The following is a 17,225-nucleotide window of genomic DNA, read 5'->3' as shown; positions in this document are numbered from 1 at the left end:
CTCCTAGCTGCAACCTCCCCTGCCCCTGTCCATGCCTCCGGTGGATTCCACGGACCATACCTTCCTGACCTCCCAGAAATCAGCACCTAGACCTATAATCACCCCAAACCCAGATGCCTGGATGCCAGCATAAAAACACAATTACTAACAGCCAGGACAACATGTCTCCATCAGACCCCAGATATCCAATCACAGGAGGCCCTAAATATTGCAACATAATTGAAGCACAAGAAAAATACACTTATATGAAGATTATAGAGGTTCTTAAAGAGGAAATGAATAAATCCCTTAAAGAAAGCCAAGAAAAAATAGTTGACAAAAATGAATAAGACACTCAAGACTGGAAATTGGAAATAAAAGCAATCAAGAAAACACAAATGGTGGGAATTCAGAAAATGAAAAATTTAGGATCATGAACAGAAACTACAGAGGCAAGCTTCACCAACAGAATACAAGAGATGGAAGAGAGAACCTCAGGCATGGAAGATAAGATAGAAGAAGTGGATACACTAGTCAAGGAAAATGTTAAATCTAAAATATTCCTGGTACAAAACATCCAGGAAATATGAGATGCTATAAAAAGACCAAACCTAAGTATAATAGGAATAGAGGAAGAAGAATCCCATCTCATAGGCCAAGAAAATATATTCAACAAAATCATAGAAGAAAATTTTCCTAACCTAAAGAAAGAGATTCCTATAAAGGCACAAGAAACTTACAGAACACCAAATAGATTGGAGCAGACAAGAAAGTCTCCCTGGCTACATAATAATCAAAAAACAAAACATACAGAATGAAGAAAGAATATTAAAAGCTATAAAGGAAATAGACCATGTAACATATAAAGGCAGACCTATTAGAATTGCATCTGACTTTCAGTGGAGACTATAAAAGCTAGAAGGGCCTGGGCAGATGTGCTGTAGACTCTAAGCAATCATAGATGCCATCAAAGACTACTATACTCAGCAAAACTTTCAATCGCTATAGATGGAGAAGATAAGATATTCCATGGTAATGTCAAATTTAAACAATATCTATCTATAAATCCAATCCTACATAAGATGCTAAAGGAAAACTCCAGCCTAAGGAGGTTAATTTCACCCATGGAATAAATAATCTTACCCCAGCAAAACTAAGAGAAGGGAAGTGCGCGCACACACACATACACACACACACACCACCACCACCACCAATAACAATAGGAATCAGCAATCATTAGCCATTGATATCTCTCAATGTCAGTGGTCTCAATTACCCTATAAAAAGACACAGGATAACAGAATGGATTCTAAAGCAGGATCCATCCTTCTGCTGTATCCAAAAAACACATCTCAACATCAAAGATAGACATTACCTTTAGGTAAAAGGTTGAGGAAAAAAATATGCCAAGTAAATGGACCTAAGAAGCAAGCTGGTATATTTTAATATCTAACAAAATAGACTCACACCAAAACTAATTAGAAGACATGGGAAAGGACATTTCTTACTCATTAAAAGGAAAAATCCACCAAGATGACACTTCAATTCTTCACATCTATGCCCCAAAACACAAGAGCACCCACTTTTGTAAAAGAAATATTACTGCAGCTTAAATCACATATTGACCCTCACACACTGATAGTGGGAGACTTCAATACCCCACTCTCACCAATGGACAGGTCATCCTATTTAGACAAAAACTAAATAGAAATACTGGCACTAACAGACATTATAAACCAAATGTATCTAACAGATATCTACAAAACATTTCACCCAAACACAAATGAATATACATTCTTCTCACCCAAACACAAATGAATATACATTCTTCTCAACACCTCATGAAGCTGACCCCATACTCAGACACAAAGTAAGTCTCAAAACATAAAAGAAAATTGGAATAACTCCATGCATCCCATCAGAGCACCACAGATTGCACCTAGATATAAGCAACAACAGAAAGCTTACAAGCTCATGGAAACTGAACAACTCTCTACTATTTGACTGCTGATCAAGATAAAAATAAAGAATGAAATAAAGATTTTATAGAATTAGATGAAAATGAGTGCACAGCACACCCAAACTTATGAAACATGATGAAAGCAGTACTAAGAGGAAAGTTCACAGCACTAAATGCCCACATTAAAAAATAAAGGAGAGATCTTATACTAGCAATTTAACAGCGTACCTGAAAGCTCTAGAACAAAAAGAAAGCACACCCAAAAGGAGTAGATGGCAAGAAATAATCAAACTGAGGGCTGAAATCAATAGAATAGAAACAAATAGAACAATACCAAGAATCGAGGAAACAAAGAATTGGTTCTTTGAGAAAATCAACAAGATAGACAAACCTTTATCCAAACTAACTAAAGGATGGAGATAACATATCCAAATTAACAAAATCAGAAATGAAAGTGGAGGACATAAGAGACATTGAGGAAATCCAGATAATCATAAGGACATACTTTACTCTTAAACTTATAACCCACAAATTAGGAAAATCTAAAAGAAATGGATTGTTTTCTCACTAGGTATCACTTTTTAAAGTTAAATCAAGATCAGATAAACAATTTAAATAAACCTATAACCTCTACTGAAATTAAAGCCCAGTGCCAGACAGTTTTAGTGCAGAATTAGACTTTCAAAAAAGAGTTAATGCCAATACTTCTCAAACTATTCTACGAAACAGAAGCAGAAGGAACACTGGCCAATTCATTTGATGAGGCCACAGTTAACCTGATACCCAAATCACATAAAAACTCAACAAAGAAAAAGAATTACAGACCAATTTCCCTTATGAACATAGATGCAAAAATCTCAATAAAATACTTGCAAATTGAATCCAAGAACACATCAAAAAGATTATCCACCATGATCAAGCATGCTTCACTCCAGAGATGCAGGGATGGTTCAACACATGAAAATTGGTCAGTGTAATCCACCAAGCAAACTGAAAGAGAAAAATCACATGATCATATCATTAGATGAAGAAAATGCCTTTGACAAAATCCAACATCCTTTCATGATAAAAGTCCTGATGAGATTAGGGATACAAGTGATATACCTAAACATAATAAAGGCAATTTATCGCAAGCCTATAGACAATATCATATTAATGGAGAGAAACTCAAAACAACTCTACTAAAATCAGGAAACAGATAAGGTTGTTCACTCTCCCCATATCTATTCAATATAGTACTTGAAGTTTTAACTAAAATGATAAGACAACTGAAGGAGATCAAGGGGATACAAATTGGGAAAGAAAAAGTCAAAGTATCATTATTTGCAGATGATATGATAATATACACAAGTGACCCTAAAAATTTCAACAGGGAACTCCTACAGCTGGTAAATACCCATAGTGAAGTGGCTGGATACAAGATTAACTAAAAAAAATTAGTAGTCCTCCTATACACAAATGACAAACGAACTGAGAAAGACATCAGGGAAACAACACCTTTCACAATAGCCTCAAATAATATAAAATAACTCTAACCAAGCTAGTTAAAAAAAAAAACTTGTATGACAAGAAATTGAAGAAGATATCAGAAGATGGCAAGATTCCCCATGCTCATGGATTGGAATGATTAACATAGTAAAAATGGCAATCCTACCACAGACTGATGCTAAGACAGCAAGTCATTCTCTGAAAACTGACAGCAGGGCCCCATTGCTGAGAACAACATCCATACAGTCCATTGAACATGGAGTGCCAGCTGGTGTCCGCATTGAACCTTCATCCTATGTTCTAGTCTCTTTGGTGAGAGAAAGCTCTATGTAGCTTACCAAAAAGGACAACCCAGCCACAAAACCTCTACAGTCTGTCCTGCCTTCAAGATGTGCTTGGGGTAATGGTGTCACAGAACTTGTGAGAATGGCCAATCAATGTCATTTTAACTTGAGGCACACTCTATGAGTGAGAGCCCATGACTGATATGGCCTGAATGGCCAGAAACTGGAGACTGGGTAGCCCAGAGACCTAGAGTAGAACCATACATGACAGGTCAAAAAAGAAAAATCAATGAAATGATTTCTAATGGTATTCTACCATACTCATGGGTCAGTGCCTTGTCTGGCAGTAGATGGTAGCAGAAGCAGAGACCCACAGACAAGACATTATGTGGAGACAGAATCTAAATTGGAGGTCTCCATAGAGTTCCTCCCCTCAGAGCTTGGGGACTCTGTGGAAGAGGAGATGGAAAGACTGTAGGAGTCTGAGGACATGGAGGACATAAGAGAGCATGGCCACTGACTCAACTAAGAGTGGAGCATATGATCTCAGAAAGACTGGAGCAGCAAGCACGGAGCCTGCATAGGTCTGTTCCAGGTCTTCTGCATATATATTGTGGCTGTTTGCTTTGTGGTTTTGTGAGACTCCTATCTGTGGGAGCTAATGTGTCTTTGACTCTTTCACCTGCTCTTGAGACTCTTTCCTTCCTGTTGGGTTGCCTTGTCCAGCCTCATTTTGCCTTGTCTTACCATGCTTTGCTTTGTCATATTTGGTTGTTGTCTCTCAGAGGCCTGCTCTTTACTGAAGGAAGATGGAGGAGGAATATATCTGGATGACACAGAGGTAAGGGGGAGCTGGGAGGAGTAGAGGAGGAGGAACTGTAGTCAGGATGTATTGTATGAGAGAAGAATCTATTTTCAGTAATAAATAAATAGGTAGATAGATAGATAGATAGATAGATAGATAGATAGATAGATAGATAGATAGATAAATTAGAGACTTATGGATACATATTTGGCAATTTAAAAGTAAACTTAGGAACATTACTCAAGGAACCTTCTCATACTGCTGAGGAGACATTATTGGCTGCCATCAACATCTTTATAATTTTCTTACCTACTTACTAATAATGCCAGTAACTGTCATTGAGGACAGCATTCATCTCACTAATGTTAACTGTGTTTGTGTAGCTAACGTTGCTCCAAAGCATTCATCTATTACAATAAGCCTATGCAATAGGAATTTCTGCTCCTCACTTTATAGTAAACTGTAGTACAAAGAGATGAATACTTTGCCCATTTGTTCCAGGCTATTGTTTTGAGGACAATTCCTGATTCCTTAGGCTTCTGACCAACACATTCAATGGTTTTGCCTAAAAAGAAAAGTTTTCCAAATGAGGGCCTGTTTCTAAGTTACAGCAGTTCTGCTAGGATCTGGCGATTCTTCTGCCTTCTCAGCTCAGGCTACACTCTTACCAGCGTCCCTACCCACCAGGCCCTCTCCCTGGTCCTTTGAGATCCTGCCACTGTGTCTTCCTCATCATTCAGTACTGCTATGTGTCTGCTCTTTCAAGGCAGCAGCACTGACCATTCCCACCCAGCGACCTCACACTGACCTCTTGCTAATATTATTAACTTCTCTCTCCACTGTGCTTCTCTGTATTATTTAAACATTTAAACATCCATATTAAATTCTTTCTCCTCCAACCAGAATGCAGGCTTGGTATAAACCATATCTCTATACATCCACAGTGTCTGGCACAGTTTGGAGTTCACAGCTACCCTTGAGGCTTTTGTGATACATTAACATTTTCTGTGGTTTATGTGGAGATTATTCACATCATCAGCATGTGTGATCTTCTCTTTAGGGACAGATTGCACATAACTTCACCTGGGACATAGTCATACAGCTGAAGGTTGCATTCATTCTGAAAGAAATAATTGATGAGACTCATCTATAAATCAGAATGTTTGTGTCCCAAGCCCATGTGTTTAGTGTATCTTCATATTTTATTTTTATTCTGTGTATTTATTTATTTTGTTTGCATGGGCATGAGCATCCCTGTTCTTCAAGGCATATGTGAAAGCCAGAGAACAATGTACAGAACTCAGCTCTCCCTCCACCATGTGAGTCCAGGGAACTAGACTCAAGTCATCAGGCTTGGTGGCAAATGTCTTTTTCTTACTGATCTGTGGTGGTATTCTAATTGTACTGAAATGTGATTTTGATTGTATGTTAATAAATAAAGTTGCCCAGGGGTCAGAGCTATTAGAGCCATAGACAGAGCGTGGCGGTGGTGGCACACGCCTTTAACTCCATAGATCTCTGTGTGTTCAGGGATACAGCCAGCATTGGAGACACATGCCTTTAAGACCTGGGGGGCTATACATTCAGACAGTGATGAGGCAGTCACGTGTTTGGGTTTACAACCAATGAGAAGGCAGAATGACTATAAAAAATGACTTACACACTGGGAAATAGCTCTTTTTCGGGAAGCTGGGACCACGGCAGGAGGAAGGGTGAGATTTCAGCTCTGAGCTCTGACCTCTTGGCTTTCTCTTTTACATTGGTTCTGTGTTTCTTATTTAATAAGACGATTGGTTACATCTACACTGATCCACCTCAGTAATCTGCGTTTTCATATTTTAGAAAAGACATAGAGTAAGCAAACTAGTTAAAGTAACTTGAGAAAACTCATGGTTAAGGAAAGAAGTGGAACATTAAATAATGTTTCTTTTAATTATGTAGAAAGCCAAAGGTCAGATAGCTGAAAGTGCACTCTACTGGAGGTGTTCTTCAAAACTTCAAAGGTCTCCAAAGACAAAGAGCTACAAACATTAAACAAGGAAAAATCTATAAATGGCAGGTGAATTTAAAAGTTTGGAAAGTTTCAGGCTAGCTAGTAATTCACAAATTTTGGATGTGCTTAAATAAGGTGGAAATTGACAAAATGGAATTGTTATGGAAAATTTTCCCAAAGCACACAGGGAGAATAGATGGAGCATGCTAAGAGTGGATGCATTATATACTACTTAACTCCAATGTGGGGATGATGCTGCTTAACAACTCCAGTGTGGGGATGGACCATTAGGCTAAAGACAAAAGAAGAAAGAAAGCATTTAACACAAAATGAAATAAATAAACTATCTGGATGCTTTCAATGTGTTCTGTCTGATTTTATTTTTACCTGTCCTCTTGGGGTCAGAATTGTATCAGTGTAGGAGGGCAGAAGAAACGAGAGCCAGGTGCCTCACAAAGCTGGGTCCTCACATAACAAGAGAAAGAGAAAAGCTGTCATGTCAACATCCCTTGACCTTGCTATCACAAGTGATATTACGTCATTTTTAAAAGTCCTGACCAGACAAATTCTTGGCAGAACACTTAAGCCCCTAGGTGGCTTGATTGGAGTAACCAAGCAAGAAATGAGAAGAAATTATTGAGGAAATGAAATGAAGACCAAAGATAAAGTACCATGGATGGTCTAGATTCAAGAATTGTAGACTGGTTTAAATTCTGTCCTGAAGAAGACATTAGGCTTTATTTTTGGAACTCAGCCAGAAATACTACTAGACAATGTTTCCTCTCATTACAGGGAGCTAGCCTGGCTGAAAAAAAAAAAAAAAAAAAAAAAAAACAAAAACGACTGTTCTCAATCACAGAGGTAATAAGCAATGTCATTTGAAGATATTAGAGCTGAGGCCCACAAAAAGAAAAAGTCAACATCGTAATTAGATTTCTACAAAGAGCACAAGAATATCTCATACTCAGAGAATTGGAGTAAAGGGCAGAGTCTGGGAAATGCTGGTAATGACCCCTCAAACACTCCATGTTAGCACCAACGTGCCAGAGAGGAAGAGGTTGTCACCCTGGAATCTCAGAGGGTTAAGATGACAGTACCCTAAATGTAAAACTATTCTGTACTGAGCAGAATTCTTATTAAATATAAATAATAGATTACAAGTTGTCTTTAAAATGTTCTGATATGACAAACAATACGATATTAAGAACTATAATGAGGGAGGAAATACAAGCCAACCTACAACTTGGGAAATTGGGGCAATTTCTCAGCTGTGATGTTCTTCTGAAGATGTAAGTGGACAACAGAACTTATCTAGAAGCTTCCACACAAAAATAAATGTCTTGCATTTCTTGTCGCGGATTCATTCTCCGAATATAATTTTAGCAAGGAACAGTACTTCCAGCCGTTCAGTCTCCAGCTTCACCTGTCTTAGGAATGCAGCCAGGCAACTGACTTACCAAACTTTTTGATGTATTGACTTTTCATTGTGGTGTCATGGGATTATTCAAGGGCATAAATGATTTCTTAAACGGTATATCCCTTGATAGGTGTGCTCTTTTATTTTCTGGACTCTGAAGTAGTATATGCCACTAAATATTTCAGCACCTTCAAACATTTATTGAGACAAAACCCGCACACATAAAGAATGTGTAATAAAACAAGGCAGTCTGAAGCGCATACAGAGTGAATGCTAAGGACAACGAGTAACATGGAGAGGGGTAACAGCATTCTGGGGAGATCCAGGGAAAAAATTATGAAGGATGAGGCCATGAAGTGAATTTGTCAATGATGAAGACTAGATAAATGGGGCACCCAGAGGAAGGACAGAGTGTGGTAAAAGGTCTAGGGATCTCAGCTCTCTCCTGGTTGTTCTCATTTGAATATAATATAAATTCCAACAGCAGATGCGACCAAAAACAAAGGAAGAAAGGCAGTTAACAAAAGATGCCATTTCCTGAATGTCAGGTTTCAGTCTGTACTTTATTCGGAATGTAACCAGGCTGATGAAATCAAGCCTCTAATGCCAGATACTTAGGAAACTGAGGCAGGAGGATTACCAGCTTAAGGCCAGCATGAACTACAGAGTGAGTTCAAGGCCAGCTTAAACTACTTAATGTTTCACCCTGACTCAAAATCAAAGTGGGGACTTGGGGAAATGGTCCAGGCAGGAAAGTGCTCTCTATGCAAGTATGAGGGTCAGAGTTGGGTCTGTGGCACCCCAGTGTGTGTCTATAACCCCAGTTCTATGGTAGTGTGGAGCAGAGACAGGCAAATTTTCGGAGCTCACTGTCTAGTCTAGTTGAGTTAATGAGCTCTGGGTTCAACAAGAGACACTGTTTCAAAAAATAAAATGGAGAAAGCTGGGTATAGTGACGCACACCTTTAATCACAGCACTTGGGAGGCAGAGGCAGGTGAATCGCTGATGTGGAGCCCAACCTGGCCTACAGAGTAAGTTCCACAATAGCTGGGGCTACACAGAGAAATCCTGTCTGCAAAACTCAAATAACAACAACAACAATAATAATAATAATAATAATAATAACAATAAAGTGGAGAATGATTGAGGAATGCACTCAACATGGAATGACCTCCACACACATGCACATGTGCGCACACCCACATGAACACATATATACATGCATACAAATAAAAATAAAACAGGGCAGCAGGAGAGGGCACCACGGGTAAAGTGCTTGCTGCCAAGCTTGACAACCGGAGTTTGCTCACCAGTACTTCCGTGGTGAAAGAAGAAAACCGACCCATGTAAATTTTCCTCTAACCTCCATATACATGCTGTGCATATATGCACCCAGACAGACACACACACATACTAAACAAACAAACAAATAAATGAATATATATATGCAAATTGTTTTAAGTAAGACATGGTTTGGGATGTGGCTTAGGGGAAAACCATTTAGCAAGCTTGTGTGAGTCTATAGCTTCAGTACCCAGCATCGTTTTTTAATTTATTTTTTTAAAGCTGATGGTTATGAAAGATTCAGCTGATGGTCATAAACAAGCTGAGTCCAAAGGACGAAAAACTATTCAGTAAACCAAAATGATAGAATTAAATTTATCTATTAGTGACCCTGGGGCCCAGTCTGGCCCAAAACAGATTTTACTTGGTCTACATACTTCTTGAAAAATTCTATTCAATTGAAAACCCTTAAAATTGTAATATTGGGGGTAGGAGACGTAGCCTGTCTGGTAGAAGGTGTTTGCTTAGCATCTGGGCATGGCAGTGTAATCTGTAATCCTGGAACTCAGGACATGAAGGTAGAAAAATCAGATGTGCCATGTCCAGGCTCCTGAAATGGTTCAGTGGGTAAAATTGCTTTCCAAACAGCATGACCACTTGAACTCCATGTCCATAGGTCACATAAATAGCCAGATGTGGTGGCATACATCTGGAATCCTAGTGCTCCTATAGCAGAATGAGGGCCAGAGACAGGAGAATCATGTACAAGCTCATGGGCCAGCCAGCTTCGAGTACATAGCATGGCAGGGACCGTAAGAAAGAGTAGGCCTCGGCAAAGTGGGACTCAAGAACCAAAAGTTGTCCTTCACACACACAGGATGGCCTGCACAGGGTCACACTCACATGCTCACACAATCATAATAATAAGTACGTTTTTCTAAGTTCAAAGTCATCTTCAGCTATATAGGGAGTTTGAGGTCAGACTGGGCTACACAAGACCTTGTCTCTAAAATCAGGGAAAAGTAGTGGGTATTTCATACTACAATCTGAATTTAAACTTCTCTGGAAAGTTTGTCTTAAAATTTTCAACCCCCAGAGCCCAGATGTCCAACCTAGCATCTCCATCCATTTTCTAGAAGACATACCAGTGTGAACCAAAAGCCCTCATTATTTTCTAATAAACTATTCCAACAAAAGACTCAAGTGTGAAGGCCTGACACCCAAATATTGAAAAGTGACTGGGTCATGAGAATGACAGTCTCACCAGTAAGTAGATTAAGCCATTCAGCTCATAATAGACTAGGTGGAGCCCAGCTGGTAGACGTGGGCCACCAGGGACACGCTTTCAATGTTTGTCTTATCCGGAGTCTCTGTCTCTCCCCGCCTTTCTCACTCTTGGCCACCTCGAAGTAAACAGCTTTGCTCCATCGTGCATTTCGACCTTGAGGGTTGAGCCTTCTCTCATGCCACAGCATCAGAGATAGATGGCCACAAAGAGAAAGTTCTGAAATCATGAAACAAAATAAACTTCCTGTTTTACCTTGATTTCTCTGAAGCGTTTTGTCACAGCAGTGGAAAAAAAAAAAAAGACTAACACACATATCAAACACTTTTATACAAAAGTACAGAGAAGTTGAGGGTTCTCAAGTAGGGGCATTTTCTTCAGCCAAATAAACATTTTTACTAGATGGATATTTCCAAGAGTAGGGTTTTGCCCTCAAGAAACCTTTTCTATTGTAAAACATGAGGTTTTTCTTTAGGGGTTGTGCTGGGCAGTTTTATGTTAACTTAACAGGAGCTATAGTCATCTAAGAGGAGGGAACCACGATTGAGAAAATGCCTCCATACGATCAGGCTGCAGCCAAGCCTGTAGGACATTTTCTTAATTTGTGATTGATGGGGGAGGGTCCAATCCATTGTGCATATGGCCACCCCTAGGCTGATGGCCCTAGGTTTTTCAAGAAAGCAGGCTGAGCCAGCCATGAATAACTAGCAAGCAGGGCTCCTACATCAACTCCTACCTCCACATTCTTACCCTGTTTTAGTTCTTGCCCTGACCTTCTTCAGTGATGAACTATAATGTAGAAGTGTGAGCCAAATAAATCCTTTCCTCCCCAAGTTGCTTTGGTCATGATGTTTCATCACAGCAATAGTAACCCTAACTGGGACAGAAATTGGTACCAAGAGTGCTGCATTGCTATGAAAGACCTGACCATGCTGTTTTGGGAAGAACTACACAAAGACTTTGGATCTTTGGGCTAGAAAAGTCATTGAGTGTTCAGACCTTGGTGAGCTGTTCTGTGGGAGCTGGAATGATAAGAATGTTGAGAGCAATGCAGATGATGGAAGCCTAGCACGTGAAGTTTCGGAGGGAAATCCTTAAACAACTCTATAAGGGCCATTGTCTATTTGAGGCTAAAAATCTGTGGTTCTGGTCAGCTGGACCAGAAGAATCTGATGTGATAAACAAGAGACCAGAAACACTGAAGTAAAATCTTTAGTTTGCTGGGATAATAGATGCTGGTCAGCTGGAGCTATAAGAATCATCTGTAATTAAGAGACCAACATCATTGAATGAAGTCTTCTGGGAAGTGTTTCCTCAGGGTCCGAGCACAGAAGCTGTGTTTCAGAGGTGGCCGAGATTGTACCTTGTACTAGCAGCTGAACTTGGTAGTGTACGAGTCACCCAGGCAGTACTGGTTTTGAAAGCATGAAGGGGTCATGGAGAGCAGATGAAGCTTGGCACTGTATGGCAGTGTTGGAGTCCCTGAAGAAAACCTATTACTGGTGAATATACAGCCCCGTTTCAGCAACAGAGCCCAGCATTTTGGAGGTGCCAGTGCCATAGAATGACCACCAAGAGCAGCAGCAGTGGTGGATGTAGCTAGTCAGAACCTAGAAAAAAGCTATGTGTGCTGCAGAGGGCAAAGCCAGAGAAGTGACCCAAGTCCTTCCAAAGAGCCCAGAAGATTGTGACTAGATCCCAGATATTGAATACTGAGTTATTTACAGCTGGAGTTTGTTTTTGCTTTGATTTAATTGTGATTGTGCCCTAGTTCTTCCCTCTTAAAGTAAGAAAGCATTTAACTTATTTTTTTATTTTATAGGAGCCCAGTTGAGAGACATTTGATTTTAAGAGACTTTGGATTTTAAGAGACTATTTTAAAAAAAACTGAACCTTTTTTAAAGTTTATTTATTTATTATGTATACAGTGTTCTGCCTGCATGTATGCTTGCAGGCCAGAAGAGGGCACCAGATCTCATTATAGATGGCTGTGAGCCACCATGTGGTTGCTGGGAATTGAACTCAGGACCTCTGGAAGAACAGCCAATGCTCTTAACCTCTGAGCCATCTCTCCAGCCCGAAACTGAACTTTTAAGTGTTTGAGTTTTTAAAGACTGTGGGACTTTTAAAATTTAGCATGTTTATAATGTAATGTTGATACTAACATGTGGTCTTGGAGATGAACAAGAAAGGAAATGCTATGCCTTAACAGTGATGCTTGTGGGTTGAGTTGACATGGGGTCAATTGTGCTGGCTAGTTTTATGTTGAGTTCACATATGCTAGAGTCATTTGAGAGATGGAAACTTCAACTGAGAAAATACTTCCGTAAAATCTGGCTATAGGCAAGCCTGTAGGTCATTTTCTTAATTGTTGATTGATGTCGGAAGGCTCAGTCCCTTGAAAACACAAAAGAACAAGCTAGTATGCAGCACTACCTCATGTCCTCTGCCTCCGGCCCCCGCCCTGAGTGAGTTCCTGCCCATCTTCAATTCCTGCCCTGACTTCCTTCAGTGGTGGACTATACCATGGAAGTATGAGCTTAAATAAATGCTTTCCTCCTCAACTTGCTTTTGGCCATGGTGCTGCACCACAGCAGCAGTCACCCTACCAAGGACGGTGGTGCTAATCTTTTTGACAATGACAGCTGCTCAGGGATGTGAGGGAGAGTACTCAGTATTCATAAATACTTGAGAAGTGGGGAAAGGGGGAGGGGATGGAACTGCAGACAGTAAGCAATGGTTAGGCTGGGAATGAGTTAAATAACCCCCAACATCTCACAGGACAGAGGATAATGCTCTACAGCAGAGTTAATTAGCCAGATTGCCAATGTTTCATAGGAACACGTTCTTACACATGCAAGTGTTTTGCATTGTCTTTCCAAAACTGACTACTCCATGCAAACCTCAACCACTACCAATGCAAGTCTAAGGGAGCCTTGACAGATGTTTCTGGAATATTCTTTTGGGTAGTACACAAAACTGAATTAGAAGACCACGGAGTGAGATCCTGCAATCTGGTTTTAAAACCTTCCAGGTGTTGTGGTGCGTCCTAATATCTCAGAGCCAGTAAGCCTCTAAGTGTGGTGCATTTGGCCATTAATGCCATCACTGCCTGCTGAGTACACTGCTTCAGACGGGGCTGGTGGAAAAGGGAAATGCTGGTGGCAGAGGGAAGAGTGAGTAGCAAGGCAACATGAGTGATTGCACCTGGCTGGGCTCGAGCAGAAAGAGTCCTGTCTTGTGCTTATAAAATAATGATTCCCACACGACACTGTAGCTTTTCAAAGGTAGGAACTATGCTGTATTAGGCAGAGCAATGTTCTAGAGGACAAGAACCAACGGTGTGTGTGTGTGTGTGTGTGTGTGTGTGTGTGTGTGTGTGTGTGTGTGTGAGGTTGGCTTACAAATCTGTGGGCAGTTCAACAATGGCACTTGCATGTTGGGGAGGCAGAGAACCCGGCAACTCTTCAGTCCGTGAAGCTAAATGCCTTGGCAGTTGCAATCTGGTATTGAAGGCCTGGGTCATGCCTGGGGAGCCCCTGGTATTGAGTCAAGGCTGGAAGAAGAAGCTGGAGCCACTGCCAATGGAGGATGGCAAGCAGTAACAACCAGTGACAGACATCCCAGCTCAGGAGAGGAAGCAAAGGCAGGCAGCAGCACACTGCTTCCTCCTGCAACTTTTTAACATAAGGGCTACGCATTGGAAGTGGCTACCAGCTTTGAGGATGAGTCTTCCTCCTTTATTTAACCTTCTGTGGAAATGTCCACAAAGATACACTCATAAGTATCATGGACAATCAACACCAACCATCGCATGTACCTTATTAATGTTTTATTTTGGGGGTACTAAATATATAACATCCTACTGTTAGTATTTAATGAATGTTGGTATAAAATAACAATGGTATCAAGTTCTCTTTGCATTGTTGGCAAATTAATTTTTTTTCCAATATACGTTCAGGACCTAGAATGTAGCCATTTTCTTAGATTGATCCTCTGGCATATGAGTCAAAAGTAATGCAACCAAGAAAGTCCCTAAATAAGTATATCAAGACAGAGTAATTAGTAGATAATAAAGAAACTTTCTTCGTGTATATTCATCTGATCAATTTTTAACTCACATATAATCATGCTAGATAATTTGAGGTTTTTTTTTTAAAGACTTATGTTAGTTTTTACTATCTGTGTGGGGGAGTGCATGTATCTGTACATGCACATGGGTTCCTCTGAAGTCCATGTCTCTTGGGACTGAGTTATAGACATTGTGAGCTGCTGCCATGAGTGCTGGCATATGAACTCTTGTCCTCATGACAGAGCAACAAGTACTCTTAACTACTGAAGCATTTCTCAGCCCCCAGCTTGGTTATCTCAGTACCCAAGTTATTCACTGAGGAAGGATTGTATGTTTGCCTTCTTCAGAGTTCTGTGCTAAGATCTAAAAAGGGTCTATAGTTTATGAACCCTCAACTCACAATCACTTAGAAAAATGCATGAGAACAAGTGTGCTTACACATTTGAAGAAGGCTGGATGGAGCCGTAGGGTGTGGAAAACACAGTTATGAGCAAGAAAGGAGACTGGATGGTCCTCTAGAGTAAGAAAGAGAAAATCCCAGCAAAGCCATCTCGAAGAAGAAATCTAAGGGCAAGTGGGTGGCTGACAAATCCCAGGTTCGGTGATGCTAATGAATGTCAAGAACCAGAATCAGAAACTGAGGCCATCTTGTTACCCTGCTCTCACCTCTGCTGCCAACCTCCATGAACTTATACCCTGCCCTAATCTTGCTTATCTCTCAGGACAAGATTGGTGGAGCTAAAATGGCTACCAACTTTCGAGCCAGACCTTCTCTACTGCTACTGTTATCCCATCTGAATGTTAAGCGATACATCCCATAGGCTGCCAGCTAACGGTTGCTCTGAAGTTTTTAAAGAACAAAAGGAGCAAAGAGACTACACTAAAATGCCCAGAAAATATGGGAATGGACCTCCCTCAGCTGCCTCTTTTACTCTCTGTTCCTATATCGAGCCCTCCTGACCTTCAGGGGGGTCACACTAATCTGTGAGCACTTTCCTCTTCTTCTTGTTTCTCCTGTTCTTGACCAAGAATACAAGTCAAGGCTGTTCGACCAGAACTCAGTCGTATTATTACTGATTTGACAATTATGAGAGGAAAAAAGATGCAGTTTGGGCCAAAGATTAGTGTCACACTTGAGGCCAGAATCTAACTGCATGATATGGATGCTAAAATCCAACTGTTGAGAAACCTCCACCAAAAAGATGGATTCTTAAAGCTGATGGCAAAGAAGAAAAGTGTTTGTCCTGGGGAGAATGTGTAAGATGACTTTCTTAGCAAGGAAGCCAAATGAACAAATCTAGGGAGACCCAGCAGCAGAGATTCTGCTAAGCTAACAAGCAGGTGGAGGAGTAAGGGACAACCAGGGGAGAGTTGGGGCCACTGGGGGAATCATAACATGCAAGAGTTAAGAGAAAAGGTTCTCCAAGCCTGATGACCTTAGTTAGATCCACAGGACCAAGAACTGACTCCTGAAAGTTGTCCTCTGACCTCTACAGTGTGCCACAGATATGTACATATTAATTAATGATTAAGAAGAAAGAGCTAGGCAATATAGGCAAAAGAAGAATTAAAGAGCCAGAGAAAGAGGGTGGTAATATCAAGGAAAGGTTGGCATGGAAAATACCCTAATTCGATTTACGTTTTACCAAGTCAACGAAGCAGTTTGAAAGGTGGAGTTAAGTAAGGCAGATGGCTATCAAAATGTTGGGAGAAAGCCAGGCTCACTGTGTAATCTTAGCACTTGGGAGTCTGAGGCAGGAGGATTGCAACCAATTCCAGGGTATTCAGGGCTACACAGTGAGAGTCCAGAAGTTTAGAGGATGCTGTCATGTTTATTTCACTAATGCTTCTTCAAGAAAGACATATATGGCATGGGAAAGAGCTGGTCCCATTATAGTATGAGGAAAATCAGAGCCTTTAATATACATTGATTGCATTTCCAGTCATCTAAAACCTAAGACTTACCAGTGTTGACGTACACACACCAACACTCTTTAGGAGCATACTTTATTCTGGACTGAATATGAATGACCATGACCCAGCACTTCAGGTCTATGTAGTTAGTCTTTCTTGTTGGACTTAGTTTGGGAATGCCAGCTCCAAAATAAAGACATAGAGACTTATTATTAATTATGAAAGCTTGGCCTTTAGGCGTGTTCCCAACTAGTTCCTATAACTTAAATTAACCTAATTCTATCAATCTACATTCTGCCAAGTGGCTTTTTTACCTCTCCTCCATTCTATATGTCTGACTCCCTCCTTGTCTTGCTGGCATCTTATGTGCCTAGACTCTTCCAAAGTTTCTGTCTTTCCCCAGAAGTTCCACTTATTCTCTCCTGCCTAGCTATCAGCCATTCAGCTCTTTATTAAACCAATCACAATAACACATCTTCATACAATATAAACAAATATCATGCAACAGATCTAAGGTGCCCTGAATGACATATCCCTTCATGGGAAAGGCTATATGAACTTTTTTATTCATAGAAAAGATCACTCCTCTCACACTATATTTAATGCAAAAACTAATTCTAATATTATTAACTTGCTTCCGAGAGAGCCTCAGGTGGGATTATTAGTAGGTGGCTGCTGTGGCATGTTCTGTATGGCAAATGTGTTGCTCTGATTGGTTAGTAAATAAAACACTGATTGGCAGG

The sequence above is a fragment of the Peromyscus leucopus genome, chromosome 8a (genome assembly GCF_004664715.2).
Source record: "Peromyscus leucopus breed LL Stock chromosome 8a, UCI_PerLeu_2.1, whole genome shotgun sequence".
Classification (NCBI taxonomy): domain Eukaryota; kingdom Metazoa; phylum Chordata; class Mammalia; order Rodentia; family Cricetidae; genus Peromyscus; species Peromyscus leucopus.
This window is presented reverse-complemented; position numbering follows the sequence as displayed.